The 23,147-nt window shown below is 38.5% G+C and overlaps 1 protein-coding gene and 1 long non-coding RNA gene across 10 annotated transcripts in view; one reads left to right on the top strand and one right to left on the bottom strand.

Annotated features, from left to right (window-relative positions):
* Positions 1–23,147, bottom strand: part of nectin1b (nectin cell adhesion molecule 1b) — a 507,975-nt gene that overhangs the window by 126,924 nt on the left and 357,904 nt on the right. The window lies entirely within an intron of this gene.
* LOC138741830 (uncharacterized) overlaps positions 1–23,147 on the top strand; it is a 49,289-nt gene that overhangs the window by 1,948 nt on the left and 24,194 nt on the right. The window contains exon 2 of the long non-coding RNA XR_011343800.1: positions 5,302–5,384. This is a non-coding gene — a long non-coding RNA (uncharacterized lncRNA). The remainder of the gene's footprint in view (positions 1–5,301; positions 5,385–23,147) is intronic.

A 23,147-nucleotide genomic window follows, 5' to 3' on the forward strand; every position in this document is an offset into this window, starting at 1 on the left:
ATTAAACCCAATAAATCTGGGTCAGTTAATCCCCTTTTAATTTGTCCTACAGGGATTTATTTAATAATTGAATCTTTTATTTTTAGTGACATTTACTCTTCACATTGATGGAGGTTAATGCTGGGAAATTACATACACTTGGGGCTGCTAGTTTCATCCTAAAGCACTGGTGTACAGTTGAAATAATGCTGAGTGAACTATCCTTTGTATCCTCCTACCAAATATTCCCATAGCAGGTTCAAAGCAGAATAAAAACTCTATTATATAAAACACCCCAATACCAGCTACAGGCTGAGTTAAATACAGAGCAATGTTTTACACGGTTGCATTAAATATGCTTGGGATCAGTCCGCTAATGTTTTCCCCCTTTGGCCCACAGTATCAAAAACTTAAGAAATAGGGGGGGGGGGGCATGGAAAGATGGTGTAGAGCAGACCCTTCCTCAGCCAGTTTTTTAAGCACTCATCTTTAAAGGGTCATAATTGCTGCTAATGTAAAAAATACGAAAACTCGACTACAGAAGAAATTACCTTTTAAAAAAAGTGCTGAAGAATTGAGGCCTACCTGTTCAACTGAAACCATGGACTCGATGTTTGGAACCTCCAAGACACAGAGAACTCCTGCCAGGCTAAGTATTACACTGGCGCCAACCTTGCTTCCACAAGATGGCACTGGCATGATGACAAGCTCGGCTGGGATTGAACCACGCGTCTGCGATGTTGGGCGCGCGGGCGACCCAGCTGAGAGAAGAGCCCTTGAGCCCGGGCTGCTGTCGGGTGGGGTGGGAACACGCAGAATGGTGTCGGAAGTTGCCTCTGCTCAGTCCCTGGCCTTACCGGGCATGCGTGGCGCTCCAAGGGTCCGCGAGTTAATTGGTAAGCGGCAAATAAAAGGAGTAGAAAAGGAGGGAGTGGCCAGCGAGGAACGGCGCAGTGAGTGAGTGGCCCAGTGAAGGAGTGGGGACTTTGGTTCGAGGGACTTCGGTGAGTAGGGGCTAAGAAGGTGCTTATTAGTAAAGGGTATAATAGTAAGAAAGGAGGAAATGGAGTCAGTTGGGGTAGTTAAGTGCTCCAATTGTGGGATGTGGGAAGTCAGAGACTGCACAGCTGTTCCTGATGACTACACCTGCAAAAGGTGCATCCAATTGCATATAATGAGTGACCGTGTTAGGGAGCTTGAGCTGCAATTGGATGAACTGAGGATAATAAGGGAAGCAGAGACAGTGATAGAGAGGAGTTACAGGGAGACAGTCACCCCTAGAAGGCAGGAGTCAGGGAATTGGGTGACTGTGAGGAAAGGAGGGAGAGCGCCAGTGCAGAGTACCCCTGTGGAAGTGCCCCTCAGCAACATGTATTGGGCTTTGGATACTGTTGGGGGGAACAGCCTATCAGGGATGAGTCGTGGGGGTCAGGTATCTGGCACAGGGGCTGCCCCTGAGGTTCAGAAGGATAAGAATAGGATTTTGTAGTTGGGGACTCATTAGTCAGAGGGACAGATAGGAGGTTTGTGGGAAGAGATAGAGCATCCAGGTTGGTATGTTGCCTCCCTGGTGCCAGGGTTAGGGATATCTCTGATCGAGTACATAGCATTCTGCAAGGGGAAGGAGAACAGCCAGAAGTCGTGGTCCATGTGGGGACCAATGACTTAGTTAGAAGTGGGGATGAGATCCTGAAACAGGATTATGTAGAATTAGGTAGGAAGTTAAAAAACAGGACCTCCAAGGTAGTAATCTCTGGATTGCTGCCCGTGCCACGAGCTAGTGAGGGTAGAAATTGGAGGATGAATGTGTGGCTAGAGAGATGGTGCAGGGGGCAAGGGATAAGATTTCTGGATCATTGGGATTTCTTCTGGGGAAGGTCAGACCTGTACAAGAGGGATGGACTCCACTTGAACTGGAGGGGGACCAATGTGCTGGCAAGTAGATTTGCTAGAGCTGTGAGGGAAGGTTTAAACTAGTTTGGCAGGGGGGTGGGGAACAGAGGGTGAGAGCAATGTCCAGGGAGTATGGCCACCTAGCTAGGAAAAAAGAAGATAAGAAAGGTAGGATGGAGATTAGGGTAGAAGGTAAAAAAGAGAATACATGTGAGGGTCATTCTCTGAGATGCATATATTTTAATGCAAGAAGCATAGTGAACAAGGTAGATGAGCTGAGAGCATGGATAGATACTTGGGGTCACGATATTGTGGCAATTAGTGAGACCTGGCTACAGGAGGGGCAGGACTGGCAACTTAATGTTCTGGGATACATTTGTTTTAGATGTGATAGATCAGGGGGTAAAAAAGGAGGAGGAGTTGCTCTGCTTGTTAGGGAGGACATTACTGCAGTGAGGTGGCAGGATGGTATGGAGGGATTGACCAGTGAGGCTGTTTGGGTGGAATTGAGGGGTGGAGGAGGCAAGAGGGTGCTAATAGGGGTGTATTACAGACCACCAAATGGGCCAAGGGAATTAGAGGAACAAATTTGTAGGGAGATAACGTATATGTGTGAAAATCATAGGGTAGTGATCATGGGAGATTTTAACTTCCCACACATTGATTGGGATACCCATACGGTTAGAGGGCTGGATGGGCTGGAGTTTGTTAAATGTGTTCAGGATTGTTTTCTAAATCAGTTAGTAGAAGAACCGACTCGGGATGGTGTAATACTGGATCTCCTGTTAGGGAACGAGCTAGGTCAGGTAGCGGACATTAATGTTGGAGAACCAATTGGGTCTAGTGATCATAATTCTGTTAGTTTTAGGGTAGTTTTAAGGAAGAGCAAGGAGAGGCCTAAAGTTGAGGTTCTGGATTGGAAAAGAGCAAATTTCGTAGGAATAAGAAGGGATTTGGGGAGTATTGAGTAGGACAGGATATTTTCAGGTAAGGATGTTAATGAAAAATGGAGGATATTCAAAAAAGAAATTTTGAGGGTACAGAGTGGTTATGTCCTAGTCTGGATCAAAGGTAAGACTGGAAGTCATAGGGAGGCTTGGTTTTCGAGGAATATTGGAAATTTGGTTAGGAGAAAAAGGGAGGTGTACTAGAGGTATAAAGAGCAGGGAGTTGAAGGAGGACTACAAGGAGTGTAGAAGGAATCTTAAGAAAGAAATTAGAAAGGTCAAAAAAAGGCATGAAGAGGCTTTGGCTGACAGAGTAGAAATAAATCCAAAGGGTTTCTATAAGTACATTAAAAGTAAAAGATTAGTGAGAGATAAAATTGGACCCCTTGTAGATAGCGAGGGTAGGCTGAGTGAGAAGTCTGAGGAAATGGGGAAAATTTTGAATGATTTCTTTGCCTCTGTATTCACTAGGGAAAAAAATGTTGAACCAGTTGAAGTAAAGAAAAATAGTGGGGAGGTCATGAAGCATATAAGGATGACCGAGGAGGTAGTGATGGCTGTGTTAAAAAAGGTAAAGGTGGATAAATCTCCCGGACCGGACAAAATATTCCCTAGGACACTCAGGGAGGCTAGTGGACAGTTAGAGGGGCCATGAACAGAGATATTTAGGATGTCACTGGCCACGGGGGTGGTACCAAAGGATTGGAGGGTGGCGCATGTGGTTCCTCTGTTTGAGAAAGGGTCCAAATGCAAACCTGGGAATTATAGGCCTGTAAGTCTGACGTCTGTGGTGGGCAAGTTGATGGAAAGTGTTCTGAGGGATGCTATTTACAAATTTTTGGAGGTACAAGGATTGATAGGGAGTAATCAGCATGGTTTTGTCAGGGGTAGATCATGCTTGACAAACCTGATTGAGTTTTTCGAGGGAGGTTACAAAAAAAAGGTTGATGAAGGGAAAGCTGGATGTTGTCTATTTGGACTTTAGTAAAGCTTTTGACAAAGTTCCCCACAGGAGGTTAGGAAAAAAGGTGGAGGCATTAGGTATAAATAAGGAGGTAGTGAAATGGATTCAGCAGTGGTTGGATGGAAGGTGTCAGAGATTAGTGGTAGAAAATTGTTTGTCCAATTGTAGGCCGGTGACAAGTGGAGTTCCTCAGGGTTCGGTCCTGGGTCCACTATTATTTGTTATATATATTAACGATCTGGATGTAGGGGTAGAGAATTGGATAAGCAAGTTTGCGGATGACACAAAGATTGGTGGTGTTGTGGACAGTGAGGTAGATTACCGTAGATTAAAAGGTGATTTAGGAAGGCTGGAGGTGTGGGCTGAGAAATGGCTGATGGAATTTAATACAGATAAATGTGAGGTGCTGCATTTTAGAAAGGCAAATTTAAATAGGTCATATACATTGAATGGTAGACAATTGAGGAGTGCAGAGCAACAAAGGGATTTAGGAGTTATGGTAAATAGTACCCTCAAGGCTGATACTCAGGTAGATGGTGTGGTGAAGAAGGCATTTGGAATGTTGGCCTTCAAAAATCGGAGTATTGAATTCAAGAGTAGGGAGGTTATGATGAAATTGTACAAGGCATTGGTGAGGCCAAATTTGGAGTACTGTGCACAGTTTTGGTCACCAAATTATAGGAAAGATATAAACAAAATAGAGAGAGTGCAGAGAAGGTTCATGAGAATGTTGACAGGATTTTAGGGTCTGAGTTACAGGGAAAGGTTGTGCAGATTGGGGCTTTTTTCTCTGGAGCATAGAAGATTGAGAGGGGACTTGATAGAGGTGTTTAAGATTTTAAAAGGGACAGACAGAGTAAATGTGGATAGGCTTTTTCAATTAAGAAAGGGGGAGATTCAAACGAGGGGACATGGTTTAAGATTGAAGGGGGAAAATTATAAGGGGAACATGAGGGGAAATTTCTTTACGCAGAGGGTGGTGGGAATGTGGAATGAGCTTCCGGCAGATGTGGTCGAGGCGGGATCATTGGTTACATTTAAGGAAAGACTGGATCGTTACATGGATAGGAGGGGACTAGAGGGGTATGGACCGGGTGCTGGTCAGTGGGACCAGGAGGGTGGGGATTTGCTACGGCATGGACTAGTAGGGCTGAACTGGCCTGTTCTGTGCTGTAAGTGGTTATATGGTTATATGGAGTTACTGGTCTGCGTGTGGGCTGTGGGGGGGCACGAATGGTTGGGATGCCGCCGCCGGGTTTACAAACCTACAGTCACACCGGGAGGGGACCGACGACGACCTACCTTTAACGAGCAGCTCACAAGAACAATTGGAAGTGAAAATTAGAGAAGGTAGGCCTCAAAATATGGAACTGGAATCTGGAATGGAGTCTGTTTGTACAGTCCTGGAAGGGTTTGCTTATCAAATGGACAATATGTTTAAACAAATGACTCAAAGATTTCTGGATGTGACAACCAAAATATCTAATCTGTCTGAAGATGTATCTTTTCTTTGGCTAGGCTTTGCGGATGAAGGTTTATGGAGGGATATGTCCACGTCTGCTGCAGGCTCGTTGGTGACTGACAAGTCCGATGCGGAACAGGTAGGCACGGTTGCAGCGGTTGCAAGGGAAAATTGGTTGGTTGGGGTTGGGTGTTGGTTTTTCCTCCTTTGTCTTTTGTCAGTGAGGTGGGCTCTGCGGTCTTCTTCAAAGGAGGTTGCTCCCTGCCGAACTGTGAGACGCCAAGATGCACGGTTTGAGGCGATATCAGCCCACTGGCGGTGCTCAATGTGGCAGGCACCAAGAGATTTCTTTAAGCAGTTCTTGTATCTCTTTGATGCACCTCTGTCTCGGTGGCCAGTGGAGAGCTTGCCATAGAACACGATCTTGGGAAGGCGATGGTCCTCCATTCTGGAGACGTGACCCACCCAGCGCAGTTGGGTCTTCAGCAGCATGGATTCGATGCTTGCGGACTCTGCCAGCTCAAGTACTTCAATGTTGGTGATGAAGTCATTCCAATGAATGTTGAGGATGGAGCGGAGACAGCACTGATGGAAGTATTCTAGGAGCCGTAGGTGATGCCAGTAGAGGACCCATGATTCAGAGCTGAACAGGAGCGTGGGTATGACAACGACTCTGTACACGCTGACCTTTGTGTGTTTCTTCAGGTGGTTGTTTTTCCAGACTCTTTTGTGTAGTCTTCCAAAGGTGCTATTTGCCTTGTCTATCTCTTTGCTGATGAAATGGTGCAGCCGAAGTAGGTAAACTGGTTGACCGTTTTAAGTTCTGTGTGCCCGATTGGTGGGGGGGGGGGGGGCTGGTGGTCACAGTTAAGAGTGATGTTAATAAATGTATTAAATCAGTGGATACAGTCCAAGAATTTAAAAAAAAAACTTGAAACAGCATTTCTTGAATGTAAAAATCAAATGAATGTACTACTGACAGAATGGAAAAAATGGAAGATTCCTTTGTGGATTGGGGAATCCAGAAGAAAGACTTACTGAAAAATATTGATTCATTGGGAAATCAAAGTCAGAGAAATAATGTGAAAATTGTGGGTCTCGTAGAAGACATTGAAGGGTCTGATCCAATAACATTTTTCAAGAATTGGATTCACGAGGTGTTGGGCAAGGAGTTTTTTTTTTGGAAGGCTTAGTACTAGAGAGGGCACATAGAGTGTTACGAAATAAACCGTTACCGAGACAACCGCCAGGGGCGGTTTTAGTTCGTTTTTTGAACTACCAGGACAGAGAAATGATATTACGGTTGGCGGTACAGAAGGCACGACAAAGTCAAATTCCAATGATGACCCAAAATAACAGTATTTTTTTCCGCAGATGTGAGTCAGGAGATTATTAGACGATGACGGGAATTTAATTCAGCTAAAGAAATACTGTGGTGGAAGGGTTACAAATTTGCTTTTCGATACCCTGCCATGTTAAAAGTCTTTTATGGTAACTTTCAATCTCAATTTTTTGAGAATGACCATGATGCATTAATTTTTGCTAATTTATTACCGGATTTGCGAGGACATGGAAGATCTTCACCACCGTTGCCTAAAAAGAAGGCAAATGGAAATGGAAACGGGCATGGGAATGGGAAGAACAGGAAAAATGAAAAGAATGGAAAGAAAGAAGTTTTAACACAAAGTCTTATTGACATTGAAGATCCGGAACAATAATTGGGAATGGAGTCATTGGGTTGAATATATTTACAGTATTGGATTGTGTTGATATGAATAATGTGTTTCTGGCTGGGGAGGGTGGATCGCACTAGTGGAGTTTACCACACCCAGTTTTATAGGGCATTACTACCTTTGGGTAGTTTTTTTGAGGGAATAATTAAAAAATTTTTTACACTTTTTTCTAAAAATATTTAAGGGAGGGATAGTGGTCTTAAGTTACTATATGGGGAGCAATATTCTGTAGTAAGTGACTATATTGTTAGTTTGTAAGGATGTCTAATTTGAAATTTGCAACTTTTAATGTTCAGGGGTTAAATAATCCGATTAAGCGAAAGCGAGTTTTGGCTTATATCAAGAAAATGAAAATTGATATTGCCTTTTTACAAGAAACACATTTGACTGAAAAGGAACATTTGAAATTGAAGAGAGAGTGGGTTGGACATGTGTTTTTTTTCTTCATTTAATTCTAAGGCAAGAGGTGTAGCAATTTTAATTCATAAGAATTTGCCTTTTGAATTGCAAACTATGGAAGGAAATGCTGGAAAGGTTTTAAGGGTGAATTGTAAAATTTTTGCTGAATCTTGGACTTTGCTCAATGTTTATGCACCTAACATGGATGATGAGCGTTTTATTTCAGATGCTTTTTTGTTGCTAAATCAAGCTAATGAAAATATCTTAGTTGGGGGAGATTTTAATTGTGTCTTAGACCCTTTGCTGGAGAGATCTCCAAAAAGTATAAAGAAATCAAAGATGGCGATACAAATTGGGGCCTTGATGAAGGATTTAAATTTGGTGGATATTTGGAGAAGGGTCAATCCTACAGAGAAGGATTTATCTTTTTATTCATTTTCTTGAATAGATTTTTTTTTAGTATCGGGACATTTACAAAGAAGAGTATTACAGACGGAATATAAAAGCAGAGTTATATCAGATCATTCTTTTTTTTTTCTTGCCTATGTCCAGAAGTGGTATGTTCATCTTATAGATGGAGAATTAACACAATGTTGTTGAAAAAACCAGAGTTTGCTAATTTGTTAAAGAACAGATTACTTTGTTCTTGACTGAGAATGCTAATTTAGTAGAAAGCCATTTTGTGTTATGGGATGCATTAAAAGCTTACTTAAGAGGTCAGATTATTAGTTACACTACTAAAGTTAAGAAGCAGTATATCGCAGAAAGTTTAGAATTAGAAAAGCAAATTAATGAATTGGAGAAAGAATTTCAGAAGGAAGTGACAGAAGATTTAAAAAAAAGTGGCTTTAGCTAATTTGAAATTGCATTTTAATACATTACAGACTTATCAATTTGAACGTTTAATTAATCGATCTAAGCAGCAGTTGGGTGAGAGGGTACATAAGGTACTTGCATGGCTGTTAAAGACAGAACAGGTTTCACGGACTATAATGCTGTTTTTAAAAAAAAAGAAAAAAAAAGAATTTAACAGTTACCTATAAACCTCAGGAAATTAATGAACAGTTTTATTCATTTTATAAAAAATTATATACTTCTGAGGGGAAACAGGACAATGGTTCTATTGATTCTTATTTATCTAAGTTAACGTTACCAGCATTATAAGAGGAGGATGTTATGGATCTGGAAGTTCCGTTTACAGAATTTGAAATTAAGATGGCTCTGTTGGAGATGCCCAATGGGAAGTCACCAGGGGATGATGGGGTTTTGGTGGATTTTATAAAACCTTTTATGAAGACTTATCTTCAGTGTTTGAGGAGGTATTACAACAAGAGACTGAAGAGCATGAGTTACCAGAATCTTGCCCCAGTGGTTTAATTACTGTAATCCTGAAAAAAGATAGAGACCTGTTGAAAGTGTCTTCATATCGTCCTATTTCTTTATTGAATGTAGACTATAAAATTATAGCAAAAGTGTTAGCAAATCAACTTGCCAAGTATTTACCTAAATTGATACATGTTGATCAAACAGGTTTTATTAAAAATAGAAATGCATCAGATAATATTATTCGATTGATTAGTTTGGTCAATGCATATCGACATGCACAAAAAGCCTTTGATAGGGTTGAATGGGATTTTTTAAATTTAATGTATTGAAGTTTAAATTTGGCCCTTTTTTTTAATTGGTTGAGTTAAAGCTTTATACACGAACCTGATTGCTAGGGTGGTGACAAATGGTCAAGTTTCATTATCATTTAAATTGATGCGTTCAATCCAACAAGGCTATTCATTGTCACCAGCCCTGTTTGCATTGGCTATTGAATGGTTAGCTCAAACAATAAGACAGAATGTACAGATAAGAGGGATGAGAGTTATGGATGAAGAGTACAAGATTAATTTATTTGCAGATGATGGTTTGATATATTTGACAAATCCAGAACAATTATTGCTACATTTGCAGGAATGTCTATTACAATATGGAACATTATCTGGATATAAGGTTAATTGGGACAAGAGTGAAATTTTGCCAGTTGGATAAGGAATTCAAAATATAAAAATATTATAAAATTGAAATGGACTGATAAAATTAAATATTTAGGAATAATTGTAAATACTGAGTATAAATCTTTATTTGTTAAATTATGTTCCTTTATTTAAAAAAAAGATTAAAGCAGATTTAATTAAGTGGAAAGATCTTCCGTTAACTTTAATTGGTCGAGTTAATTGTATTAAGATAAATATTTTTCCCCGTATTCAATATTTATTTCAATCAATACAGTGCTCTCTTTCAAAGGGATTTTTTCAGGATCTAAATAAGGCTGTGAGACAATTTTTATGGAAAGGTAAATTACCACAGGTAGCATTATATAAACTTACCTGGAAGTATGCGTTAGGTGGGCTTCAAGTACCCCATTTTCAAAATTATTATGAAGTAGCCCAGCTGAAGTTTATTAGTAGATTGATGGATTTGGACCAACCCCCAAGTTGGGCTAAAGTTGAGATGGCTTGTATATCTGAAGTTGAAATACATCAATTTATATTTTGATGGAATGTAAACTTGTTGCAGGAATATAATATGCCGATAGTAAAAGATTTATTAAACATATGGACAAAGGAAAATAAGATTTTAGGATCAAAAGATAAATTGTCATTCTTAATCCCCTTATATTCCTTTTTCAATATTTAATAATCATTTAAAGAGTTGAGATTCTAAGGGCATAAAGACGTTACAGGATTGTTTTGTAGAAGGACAGTTTATTTCTTTTAATCAATTGAAAGAGAGTTTTGATATTGCTGAAAATTCTTTGTTTGTTTATTATCAACTTCGAGCTTTGGTGAAGGATATGTATGGTAGAGGGATGATTTTACCTGTATTGACGGAATTTGAATCTTTGATTTATTCTATACCAAAAAAGGGTTATATTTCAGTTATGTACCAAGTGTTACAAGATAATATGGATAAACCAGAATGGGAAAAGTCTAAGCTTAAATGGGAAAATGATTTAGCTTTTGTTTTTCCAGAAGATTATTGGGCAGATATTTGTTATGATTGTGTTATTAAAGTGATGAATGTGCGGTATGGAATGGTTAATTATGGTTTTAGTAATTCGGACTCTTGTTTTAGATGTGGTGTGTGTATTGGTACTTTTTTACATGCTGTTTGGTCTTGTGTTCATGTACAACCATTTTGGAAAGAAATTAGGAAAATTTTGGAAAAATTGTATGATATTAAGTTACCATTAGATCCATCTATTTTTTAAATGGGTTATATGGTTCCTTTAAAGGATTTAGGGTTGGATAAATTTCAAATTGCATTTGTACGCTTAGCGTTGTCTGTTGCTCGAAAATGTGTTGCAAGTACATGGAAAGATAATATGATTAACATAATGCGATGGGATAATGAACTGAAAGCTTGTTTTGTTCTGGAAAAAAATCACATATAATTTGCATGAGAATTATTCTTTTATTGTTAATAAATGGTTACTATATTTGGAATATATGCATTTAGATGTACTTTGATTTATTATATATTCTTATTTTCTGTTTATATGTTTTTAGCTTTCCTTAAGAGAGCTGGCTGATGGAGTGGGAATTTAATTTCTTTTAATTTTTATTTTTTCTGTTTTTTCTTTTTTTAATATATACTTGTATAAAATTGTCTTTATGGAATGTATGCTGTATTATTACTAATGATTTTTCAAATAAATAAAGTTTTTTAAAAAAGAACATAAGAAATAGGAGCAGGAGTCGGCTATCTGTCCCGTCGAGCCTGCTCCGCTATTCAATAAGATCATGGCTGATCTGATCATTGACTCAACTCCACCTACCTGCCTTTTCCTCATATCCCTTAATTCCTTTTTTTAATGTAAAAATCTAACTAACTGAACCTTAAATATGTTTAATGAAGTAGCATCAACTGTTTTACTGGGGAGAGAATTCCACCGATTCACTACTCCCTGGAAAAACAGTTTTTCCTTATCTCTGTCTTAAATCGACTCCCCTCAATCTTGAGGCTCCTAGTTCTGGTCTCACCTACAATTTTCCTGACTCTATCTTATCTATCCTTTCATAATTTTATATGTTTCTATAAGATCTCCTCTCATTCTGCTGAGTATAATCCCAGATGATTTATTGTCCATGCCAACTGTGATGTGTGCACTATTCCCATTTCTGTATTATTCTATGATTCTAACTGCAGAACGACGGTCACCCAAAACTCAACAGTTAAATAGCAGGACACAGAAGATGTTTGTGTTTCTACCTGTTTTGGCGACCCCCAAACACCATGATGTCCATTGCACCCATGTACACTATCCCATTTGAATGAAATACAAAAGTCTGCCAATGCTGTGATTGTAGTCAAAGCACAGAAATGCTGGAAAAGCAGGCAGGTGGCTGAATCATTCATACCTTGAGGAAGGGATCAGGCCCGCAACATTGGCAATGTATCTTTACCTTCCTTAGATGCTGTGAGACCAGCTGAGTTCCTCCAGCATTTCAGTCTTATGACAGTATCCCTTTAACCACATGTAGAGCTCGTCGAAAGAACCAAAGACTTGTTGATCCAAACCAAGGCTTTTATTAGCAAAAGACAGGAGCTCTTCACAGGTGGCCGACCAGTCCGGAATGGTCCGACCTGGCTAGGGACACAACCCTTTAAGGCCCAGACAGTAGGCATGGCTAAGCTCTCAGCCAATCGCTGTAAGCACAGTCTAGATACAGTAACTATATACATTGGTGATAGGTCTGTACTATCACACCACACTAGGTACCTCGCCTTCTGTGTCCTTTTCCAAGACATCATTGACTCATTTGCTGAAGAGGGTGGTGAAATATTAATAAATTTAATATCTGCCCTCTACCATCCTGCCCAAATTGTACATCACTACCCTTAGAAAACAAAGCTTCATAGTGCGATCCTGAAAAATGTGGACCACTTCTCAAATCTCTTAAGCTACCTGTCAGCAAAGGAAAATATTGATTAAAGTCACCATGAAAGTCTTTGCTTCATTGAGGAAATGGATGTTTGAAGCTCAAATCAGAGACCTGGCATAAAATGTGTTACAGTAAAATAGTGCAATAGTGATCCTTGTCCTTGACAAAACTACCCACTGTAGGCACTGGAAAGGTACCTCCAATATTATTTGCAAAATTCTCCATATTCTCTGGGAGCATACCAATGTCTATGCCCTCTCTCAGGTCAACAACCCCTGCACCAAAGCCCTAATTACACTCAGTCAGCTTCATAAGGCAGGCCAGTTTTTCAATAGCAAACAGCTGACTCTTGAAACAGATACTCCATTCTGAGGTCTGTGTTGAGAAGAGATTACTAGGTGTATAGATGGGAAGCTTTTGAACGCATTGAAAGCTTCCCCAAGAAAGTTGTCTCAACCCTGCAAAACCACTAGGCGGCTTCCATTCTGGCCTCTGTGCATTTCCAACTTGAATCTCTTGATTTTAGATATTCATATTTTCAGTTATTATGGCTCCAAGCTCTAGAGTTGTGTCCTTAAACCTCTCTGCTTTCACCTTTTACTCCTCCCTTAAGAATATACTTGAAGAATTCGGTCATCAATGCTGATATCATCTTGGATAAATGGATCATAATGTTTTATTTCTTTAAACTCTTGTGAGGTGCATTAGAGTATTGGTGGACCAGTACCCTCTGTCAATCAGCAAACAGGTTGATGGGTTAGCAGGACTTGGTGCAAATTAGGATATGGGCATAGCTGATATGTGTGAATGGTGATGAGTAGCATACAGGCGGGGAGATTGAAAACTTGGCTGAATGGTGGATCAACAACAACCTCACACTCAATGTCATGAAAACCAAGGAGCTGATGATCAACTTCAGGAAGGGAAAGCCAGAGGTGTAGAATCCAGTGATCATTAGGGATCAGAGTTGGAGAGGGTGAATAAATTGAAGTTCTTCGGAGTCACTGTCTCAGAGGATCTTCCCTTGTCCCAACACACTAATGGCATTGTGAAGAAAGCACTGCCTCTCTTTCCTCAAGAGTTTGTGAAGGTTTGAGAGGAGTCACGTGATGGAATAGTGGCCAGACGATGAACTCCAGCCCTCTCCAGAAAAGTCGGGAAAAACAAGGGAAAACACAAAGGCACAGAAATAAAAGTTAAAGAAAAGTGAGTATAAAGGTGGAAAGAAGATGGCGACAAAAAAAGAAAAATCAAAATCAACGGTAAGAAGAGAGGAAGAGAAGACAACGGAGGAAGAAGGAGAAGGCCTTACCTGTCCGAAGAGGCCCACTGTGGAGAGAGAAGCCCGCTTCCTCAGTTCGGTAGAAATAGGACTACAAAAATGGCTCGCTGAGCCGAGTAAAAGTGTGCAACCGCGCATGAAAAAAAACACACCGACGGGAGGGGGGACCAGCTGGGGAGTCGATCTCCACAGCCGGCAACGACAGCTGCAGAACACCTGCAGCAAGAAGAGACCACAGAAGACAATGGAAACAAGAAAGAAGAGAAGAAAAGGGCAACAAAGAAACAACAGATGGCCAACCCAGAGGAAGAAGAAGAGGAAGAGTACAGTGAAATAGAAGAAGAAGGGAAAGGCAAGATAAAGGATATACTTTCTCTTGTTAGAGGATACATGGAGTCATTTAAAGAATGGCAAACACAGGAATTTAATGATTTAAGAAGAAGAATAAACAACACAGAAGAGAAAATGAATAAAATAGATATGACCTTAACAGAAATGGGAAAGAAAATGGACAAGATGGAAGAGCGGGCAGTAGCAGCAGAAATGGAGGTAGAAGACTTAAAAAAGAAATTGGAGGAATCTAATAAAAAAGCTATAGAGACACAAGAACTGTTAGCTCAAAAAATAGATATAATGGAAAATTATAACAGAAGAAATAACATAAAGATAGTGGGCCTTAAGGAAGATGAAGAAGGCAAGAATATGAGGGAGTTTATAAAAGATTGGATCCCTAAGACCCTAGGATGTCCAGAACTACAGCAAGAAATGGAAATAGAAAGGGCACATAGAGCATTGGCCTCTAAACCACAACCACAACAAAAACCAAGATCTATTGTAGTAAAATTCCTAAGATATACTACAAGAGAAAAGGTACTGGAGAAGACAATGGAAAAAGTAAGAGAGGGCAACAAACCACTGGAGTATAAAGGGCAAAAAATCTTCATTTATCCAGATATAAGTTTTGAACTCCTAAAGAAGAGAAAAGAGTTCAATACAGCAAAGGCGATTTTATGGAAGAAAGGGTATAAATTTATACTAAAGCATCCAGCGGTATTGAAAATATTTATTCCAGGACAACAAAACAGACTATTCTCGGATCCAGAAGAAGCACGAAAATTTGCAGAACAATTACAAAAATAGACTGAGGGATGAAGACGGGTAATGAGAGTAAAAATGATCACGATTGATATGTATGTGGGTAAAGAGGTATAAGAGTGAATAGATACAATGTGCATACGTGAATGTATCTGTACTTAGAGGAAAATATAGATAGAATAGACAAGAATTAATAAGGGAAGGTAATGGAATAGAGAGAATAAGGAGGGAATTAAAAGAGTGACCTTTGTTACATATGAAAAGCGAAATCTTTTCTGGGGGGGCTGGGTGGGGGGGAATAGCGGTCACTGCAAAATCAGTTGACGCTTGCGAGTGAATTCGCAAACCCAAATGGAGAGGGGAGATGTGGTTGTCCGACAAGGGATAAAGGACAACTCAGGAGGGGAAGGGGAGATTGGGGATAAAGAAGATATAAATAGGAGAATAAGGAAAATGTTTGATGTTGTAGGAATGTTGTCTTATAAAGAGTTTAAAATAAGAAAACAGAAATGGAAAAGGAGGAAAGGTAATGATGGAAAAATGGAAAGAGAAGATAAACAAAGTATAAAATGGCTACGCTGAACTATATGACTTTAAATATTAATGGAATATATAACCAAATTAAAAGGAAGAAACTACTAAATTTACTGAAAAAGGAAAAAATTGATATAGCATTTATCCAAGAAACTGAATTGGAGCACAAGAAATTAAAGAGAGATTGGGTAGGACATGTAACAGCAGCATCGTATAATTCAAAAGCAAGAGGAGTGGCTATATTAATTAGTAAAAATGTGCCATTTAAAATAGAAGAGGAAATAATAGATCCAGCGGGGAGATATGTTATGAGAAAATGTCAGATATATTCGGAGTTTTGGAATCTACTTAATGTACATTCACCTAACGAAGAAGATCAAAAGTTTATGCAAGATATTTTTTTGAAGGTAGCTAATACGCAAGGGAACATACTAATAGGAGGGGATTTCAACCTGAATTTGGATTCAAATATGGATAAAACGGGGAAAAAAAATTAACAGAAAGAACAAAGTAACCAAATTTATAATTAAATCAATGCAAGAAATGAAACTTTTGGATATATGGAGGAAACAAAACCCAAAAGAAAAGGAATACTCATACTACTCGGCTAGACATAAAACATACTCAAGAATAGACCTATTTTTGTTATCAGCTAGTATGCAGGATAGAGTAAGAAAAACAGAATATAAAGCTAGAATACTATCGGACCATTCACCCTTAATATTGACAGTAAAGCTAGAGGACATCCCTCCAAGAATGTATAGATGGAGATTAAACCCCATGCTACTTAAAAGACAGGATTTTAGAGAATTTATTGAAAAACAATTAAAAATGTATTTTGAAGTAAATATGGAATCAGTGGAAGATAAGTTTATACTATGGGATGCAATGAAAGCATTCATTAGAGGGCAAATAATAAGTTATGTAACCAAGATTAAGAAGGACTATGATCAGGAAACAGAGCAGTTGGAAAGGGAAATAGTAAATATAGAAAAAAAATTAGCAATGAAGGAAGATACAACTAAAAGAAGAGAATTGGCGGATAAAAAAATAAAATATGAAACATTACAAACATATAAGGTAGAGAAGAATATAATGAAGACAAAACAGAAATATTATGAACTAGGTGAAAAAACGCACAAAATCCTAGCATGGCAGCTTAAGACAGAACAAGCTAAGAAAATGGTATTGGCATCAAGGAAAAAAGACAAACAAATTACATATAATCCAAAAGAAATTAAGGAAAACTTTAGAGAATTCTATGAACAATTATACCGAACTGAAAACGAAGGGAAAGAAGGGAAAATAGATGAATTTTTGACTAAAATTGAACTACCAAAACTACAAATAGAGGAACAAAATAAATTAACAGAACCATTTGGAACAGGAGAAATACAAGAGATAATAAAAAAATTACCAAATAATAAGACACCAGGGGAGGATGGATTTCCAATAGAATTCTACAAAACATTTAAAGACTTATTAATTCCGCCCCTCCTGGATGTAATCATCCAGATTGATGAAACACAAAGCTTACCAGATTCATGTAAAACAGCAATAATTACAGTAATACTAAAACAAGGGAAAGATCCACTCTCACCAGCGTCATATAGACCAATATCTTTGCTAAACACAGATTATAAGATAATAGCTAAACTATTAGCAAACAGATTAGCAGAACAGGTACCGAAAATGGTAAATTTAGACCAAACTGGATTTATCAAAAAAAGACGCACAACAGACAATATTTGTAAATTTATTAACTTAATTCATGCAGTACAAGGAAATAAAGCACCTGCAGTAGCAGTTGCTTTAGACGCAGAGAAGGCCTTCGACAGAGTAGAATGGAATTATTTGTTCAAAGTATTGCAAAAATTCAGTTTACCGGAGAAGTATATTAATTGGATTAAAGCATTATATAAGGGACCGTTAGCGAAAGTGACAGTAAATGGACATGTATCAAAGCAATTTAACTTAAGCAGGTCAACGCGGCAGGGATACCCACTATCACCTTTATTGTTTGCGCTAGCAGAATTGATAAGAATAGATAATAATATAAAAGGAATAAAAATAAAAGACAAGGAATATAAAATCAGTCTATTTGCGGATGATGTTATAGTGTACTTAACAGAACCAGAACTATCAATAAAAGAATTATATAAGAAATTGAAGGAATATGGAGAAGTGTCGGGTTACAAGATAAACGTAAATAAAAGTGAAGCAATGCCTATGAATAATGCGGATTTCTCAAAATTTAAGAAGGAATCTCCATTCAGATGGCAAATGCAGGCAATAAGATACCTAGGTGTACAAATAAACAAAAATCTAGGCCAATTATATAAACTCAATTATAATCCACTAATGAAAAAATTACAGGACGATTTAGAGCATTGGAAAGATCTACCACTAACACTAATAGGAAGGATAAACTGTATTAAAATGAACATTTTTCCAAGGATATTGTACTTATTTCAGGCATTGCCAATACAACTGACAGAAAAATTCTTCAAAGAGTTAAAGAAAATAATAAGGAAATTTTTATGGAGAGGGGGGAAACCGAGGATAGCACTAGATAAATTAACAGAATGGTATAAACAAGGAGGCTTACAATTGCCAAACTTTAAAAATTATTATAGAGCCGCACAATTAAGATACCTATCAGATTTTTATCAAACAAGGGAAAAACCAGACTGGACGAGATTAGAATTAGATAAAATAGGGGAAAAGATACCTGAACACATATTATATAAATGGGATGAAAAATTGGTACAACATAGAACTTCTCCAGTATTACATCATCTCCTCAATATTTGGAAGAAGATTCATGTAGAAAGAAATAAAACAAATTACCAAAACTAATATTGACGCAAAATAAGCTACTCCCTTTTACAATAGATAACCTTTCCTTTAGAGAATGGGAAAAAAAAGGGATTAAAAGAATAGAAAATTGTTTTTCGGGAAGTAGATTCTTATCCTTTGAACAAATGAGAGATAAGTACAATATAACTGGAGATACAGCACTGGCATATTACCAACTGAGATCCTACTTGAAGGATAAATTAGGAAGCAATTTGAGTTTGCCAGAGGGAAGTAACCTTGAATATGTGATTACAGATACAATGTTAATCAAAAGATTTATAACAAATATGTATATTAAACTGCAAGAAAAGGAGAATGAGGATACAAATGGTAAAACTAAACAAAAATGGGAACAAGATTTAAATATAAAGATAAAAAAGGAAACATGGGAGAATCTATGTTCTGGAACGATGAGAAATACAATAAATACGAGGCTACGTATGATACAATATAATTGGTTACACAGACTATACATTACACCTCAAAAGTTAAATAAATGGGACCCAACAGTATCTGATAGATGTTTTCGATGTAAAAAAGAAATGGGAACAACAATTCATGCAATCTGGACATGTGAGAGAGTAGAAAAATTTTGGGAAGATCTCAATCAGATATTAAATAAAATAACAGAAAACAATATACCAAAGAATCCAGAGATCTTTCTCCTAAGTAACATAAAAAACAAAGAATTTGGAATTGATTTGGAGGATGCACAAAAAAGATTTGTTAAGATAGCCCTAGCCGTAGCAAAAAAATGTATTATGTCAACCTGGAAATTGGAAGATAATTTGAAAATACAACAATGGTATATAGAAATGAATAAATGTATTCCATTAGAAAAAATAACATATAGTTTAAGAAATAATATTGAAATATTCGAACAAATATGGGAGCCTTACATTAAATACAATAGCGAAAACCTACCGGGGACAAACATTACCTAAGTTGATGGAAGGAGAAGGAAAGAAAAGAATGGACTCAGTAGAATTTCTGGTGTATTTTTGTTGAATGACAACATTGTCTGACGGGTTTAATGCAACCTAGATTGTATACCTAAAATGGATGAGAGGGGTGGGGGGGTGGCTTGGGAAGAGGGAGGGGGGGGGAGAAAAAGTCACTGTATATGTGTGAAAAAGAAAAAGTGTATATCATGGCTAAAGTGATTTATGGTGTGAAAAAAAAAAGAGTTTGTGAAGGTTTGGTATGCTATTGGAAACCCTCGCAAATTTCTATAGATGTGTGGTGTAAAGTATGCTGACCAGCTACATCACAGTCTGCTATGGGGACACCAATACCCTTGAGCAAAGCCCTCCAAAAGGTAGTTGACCCAGCCCAGGACTTCGCCATCCCCATCCCCATCATCATGAACAGCTACAGGGAACACTACTGTCGAAGAGCAGCAGCAACAATCAAAGTTCCACACCTCCCAGCACACGCTCTGTTCCCGCTGCTACCATCAGGTAGCACCACCATGTTCAGGAACAGCTTCTATCCCTCCACCATTAGACTCATCAGAAATAAATCAGGGACTCATTTAAGGATTCTTACTTTTGCACTTAATTGATTTTTTTTTCTCTCTGTATTGCAGTCAGTTTGTTTGCATGTGTGCATTGTGTACAGTTTTGTTTTTGGACTACCAATACATGGTAATTCAGTCTCGCCCACAGGAAAAGGAATCTCAAGGTTGTAATAGACTCTGACAATAAATCTGAAATCTGAGCTCACAAAAGCATTGTTGCTCACGGACTGCCCCTGTATAAGTGGACACAGATACAAAATCATTCTGCAGCACAAACCAGTAAACAATATTGAGAGCCAGTGTTCTAATCTGGCAGGGCTTCTAACATGAATCACATATAAATAGCCTCATTGTTACTGTAACTGTTCTGACATTTTGCTTCACTGCTGCTGTGTGGTGTGATTCTTGTATTTATTGAAGTGATTGCATTGTGGTAAGAGGTGCAGAGCTAACCACTGAACAATGCGCTTTCATCTAAAATGTTCCTGCCTCTGCTTTGTCTGTATTTGAAAATTTGGGAAATTGTACCGTGTTAAAGGTGCCACGTTTGTCATTGTGCAGTCATGCATCAGGATTAACCAGCAGAACAAACCATTCCTTCCCTTAAACATGACCTGAAATGTTTTGCAGGAGTACAAATGTGCTGTGTGTTCTCCACAGGCTTTGGTCTTCACAGAATCTAGATTCCACAAGGTCTTGGGCTATCTTCTGCTTTCACTTTGATTTACAAGGACGTTGCTGGGACTTGAGGAACTGAGATACAGAGAAAGGATATACAGGTTAGGACTTTGCTCCCTGGTGCATCGGAGAATGAGGGGAGGTTTGATAGAGCGATTTGAAGGGAATAGATGGAGTAAAAGCTTTTTCCATTGAGGTTGGGTGAGACAAGAACGAGAGGACATGTGTAAAGGTTGAAAGGTGAAATGTTTAAAGGAAACATCCAGGGGAACTTTTTCACGCAGTATGGTGAGAGTGTGGAACAAGTTGCCAGCTGAAATGGTGAATGCAGGCCCAATTTTGACATTTAAGAAACATTTGGACAGGTACATGGATAGGAGTGGTATGGAAGTATATGGACTGGTTACGTCAGTTGGACTAGGCAGGTTAATAGCTTGGCACAGACTAGATGGACTGTTGGGCCGGGTTCTGTGGTGCAGTGTTCTATGATGTATAAATCATCAGTTCACACTGCAACAGTTCGCATCTTGTTCAATCACCATTAGATACATTCCAGCAGGAATTTAGCAGCAAATATTAATCCCCAAGGAAAAATGAGAGGACACTACTGAAATGCAGAAGGGAGGGACAAATAGGGTTGCTCTTTGAAAAAGCCAGACAAGCTCCATGAATAGCTTGCCTCCTGTGCAGACAATGTGGCGATTTCATGTCTCAATGCTATTGACAGAATCACAGAATAATATTATGGCTTTCTGTTGGGTCTTTTCAGGAGCTGCCAATTGGCTCCACACCCCCATTCTTTCCCCACATTCCTGCAACTTTACTTTCCTCCAGATATTTACCCCTTTCTACTTTGATTCTTACTTGTGCACTTTATTAATTTTCTTTTTGTTCTCTCTGTATTGCATGGTCAGTTTGTTTGCATTCATTATCTGTTTACAGTTCTTTGTTTGTTTACATGTTCATGCTGCGTACAGTTTTTTTTTGCACGACTAATGGTAATTCTGCTGTGGAATCTCAGGGTTGTATGTGGTGTCGTATGTACTCTGACAATAAATCTGAAATCTAAATCTCCTGTTAAGCCTTCACTGGACAACATTATGAGAACCTCAACTTCACCACTCCCTCACAATTGGAAGTCTGACATAATTCCAGTAAATCTCTTTCAAATCACCTGTTGGGGCCTCACTAATACATTAATACTGTAACAAGTACAGGATTAACACAACGTCTTTGTAGTTGTGTTATCATTTATGAATGAAAAATACCATGAGGTTTAAGAACCTTTTCAAGTTGACTTGCTATCTTCAAAGAGAAGCTTGCATCCATGCACCCTTAACTTTCTCTCTGTAATTACATACAGTATCTCTAGTGTTTATAAGTATTAAAGAACAGAACACACATCAATATATGACCCTCATATACTATTATAACTGACATTGCTGTTTAGTTGAAGCTTACTGCAGTAATTCCTTGATTTATGAATGTTCCATAAATGATTTTTCACTGTAATGGCATTGGCTCTAATGGATATTTTTTGCTTTAATGAAGAGTCAGCCATCCCTGCTCAGTGGTACAAAAAGAGCTAAATGTATTTTGCCCAGTCCCATCGATTATATATAAAAAAAAAATTTGCTTTTCAAAATTTTAATTAACAAAACGTCATCCTGAAATGCACCCCTTTCATAAATAGTGTACTATCACCAGAGCATCTTATGTTTTGAGTTAATTATCTGTGTGTGTGTGTGTGTGTGTGTGTGTGTGTGTGTGTGTGTGTGTGTGTGTGTGTGTGTGTGTGTGTGTGTGTGTGTGTGTGTGTGTGTGTGTGTGTGTGTAAAAACGGTATGTGGTATATGTATAGTTAGATGATAATAAACTTCAACTTGAAATCACAAAAAATTACATTGGCCTTGAAAATGTGACGTTGCGACTTGAGGAAGGAGCAACATTGGAATATAGTGTGAAGGGAATAGGGAATGTAGTTTTCTAATCATATCAGTGGAAGTGGATAGGTCAGGAAGATCTGGGAGCTCAAGGGATGTGAGCAGACCTAGCCATTGAACTTTGCTGGAGAAGGGGGATTTGTGGGTGACTCAAGGCTGCTTGATATGGGACCACAAAGTGATGACTGTGAAGGCATTACAAGGGTACATATTCTTCTTCTTTGGCTTGGCTTCGCGGACGAAGATTTATGGAGGGGGTAAATGTCCACGTCAGCTGCAGGCTCGATTGTGGCTGACAAGTCCGATGCGGGACAGGCAGACACGGTATTGTAATATTAGCAAAAGTACAGAACCCTCGCATTTAAGCCATAATTTACCCTTACAGAATTCGTAAATTGCTACCTAAGAAATGGCTTTTAGAGAATTTGTGAAAAAAGGTTAAAAAAAATTGAAAATAATCTTTTCAACTCTCATTTCTTGTCATTAATGCGGATATGCCATGGAAAATTGTGATAGGGACTGTTTTTGAGAACAATTTCAACCCCCATCCGCACCCCCATATCATGCCTGTATTGAAAAAGAGTGGAGATACTCAGCAAGACATACAATGGCAATGAGAAAGGATCAGTAATTAATGATGCCCATCAATGGCTCTTCTTCAGTTCTGATGAATGATTCCTCTTTTTCTACCACACATTTTCATCATTTGCATTTATTTTCTTATCCAGTTACTGAAGCATGTCCAGATGGGAATTGTTCACATTACAATGGTGACCAGAAAGCTCCATGTACTGGCTTTGGACTGATCATGACACTGAAGACCTGGTGCAGTCATACTTGGTATTTTTGGACTGAAATGGAAGTGCCAGGCAAAGTCCATCAAGTGGATACACTTGGTTTAGTTTTCAATTTGGAATGATGTTATT

Source organism: Narcine bancroftii, chromosome 8, assembly GCF_036971445.1.
Source record: "Narcine bancroftii isolate sNarBan1 chromosome 8, sNarBan1.hap1, whole genome shotgun sequence".
Classification (NCBI taxonomy): Eukaryota; Metazoa; Chordata; class Chondrichthyes; order Torpediniformes; family Narcinidae; genus Narcine; species Narcine bancroftii.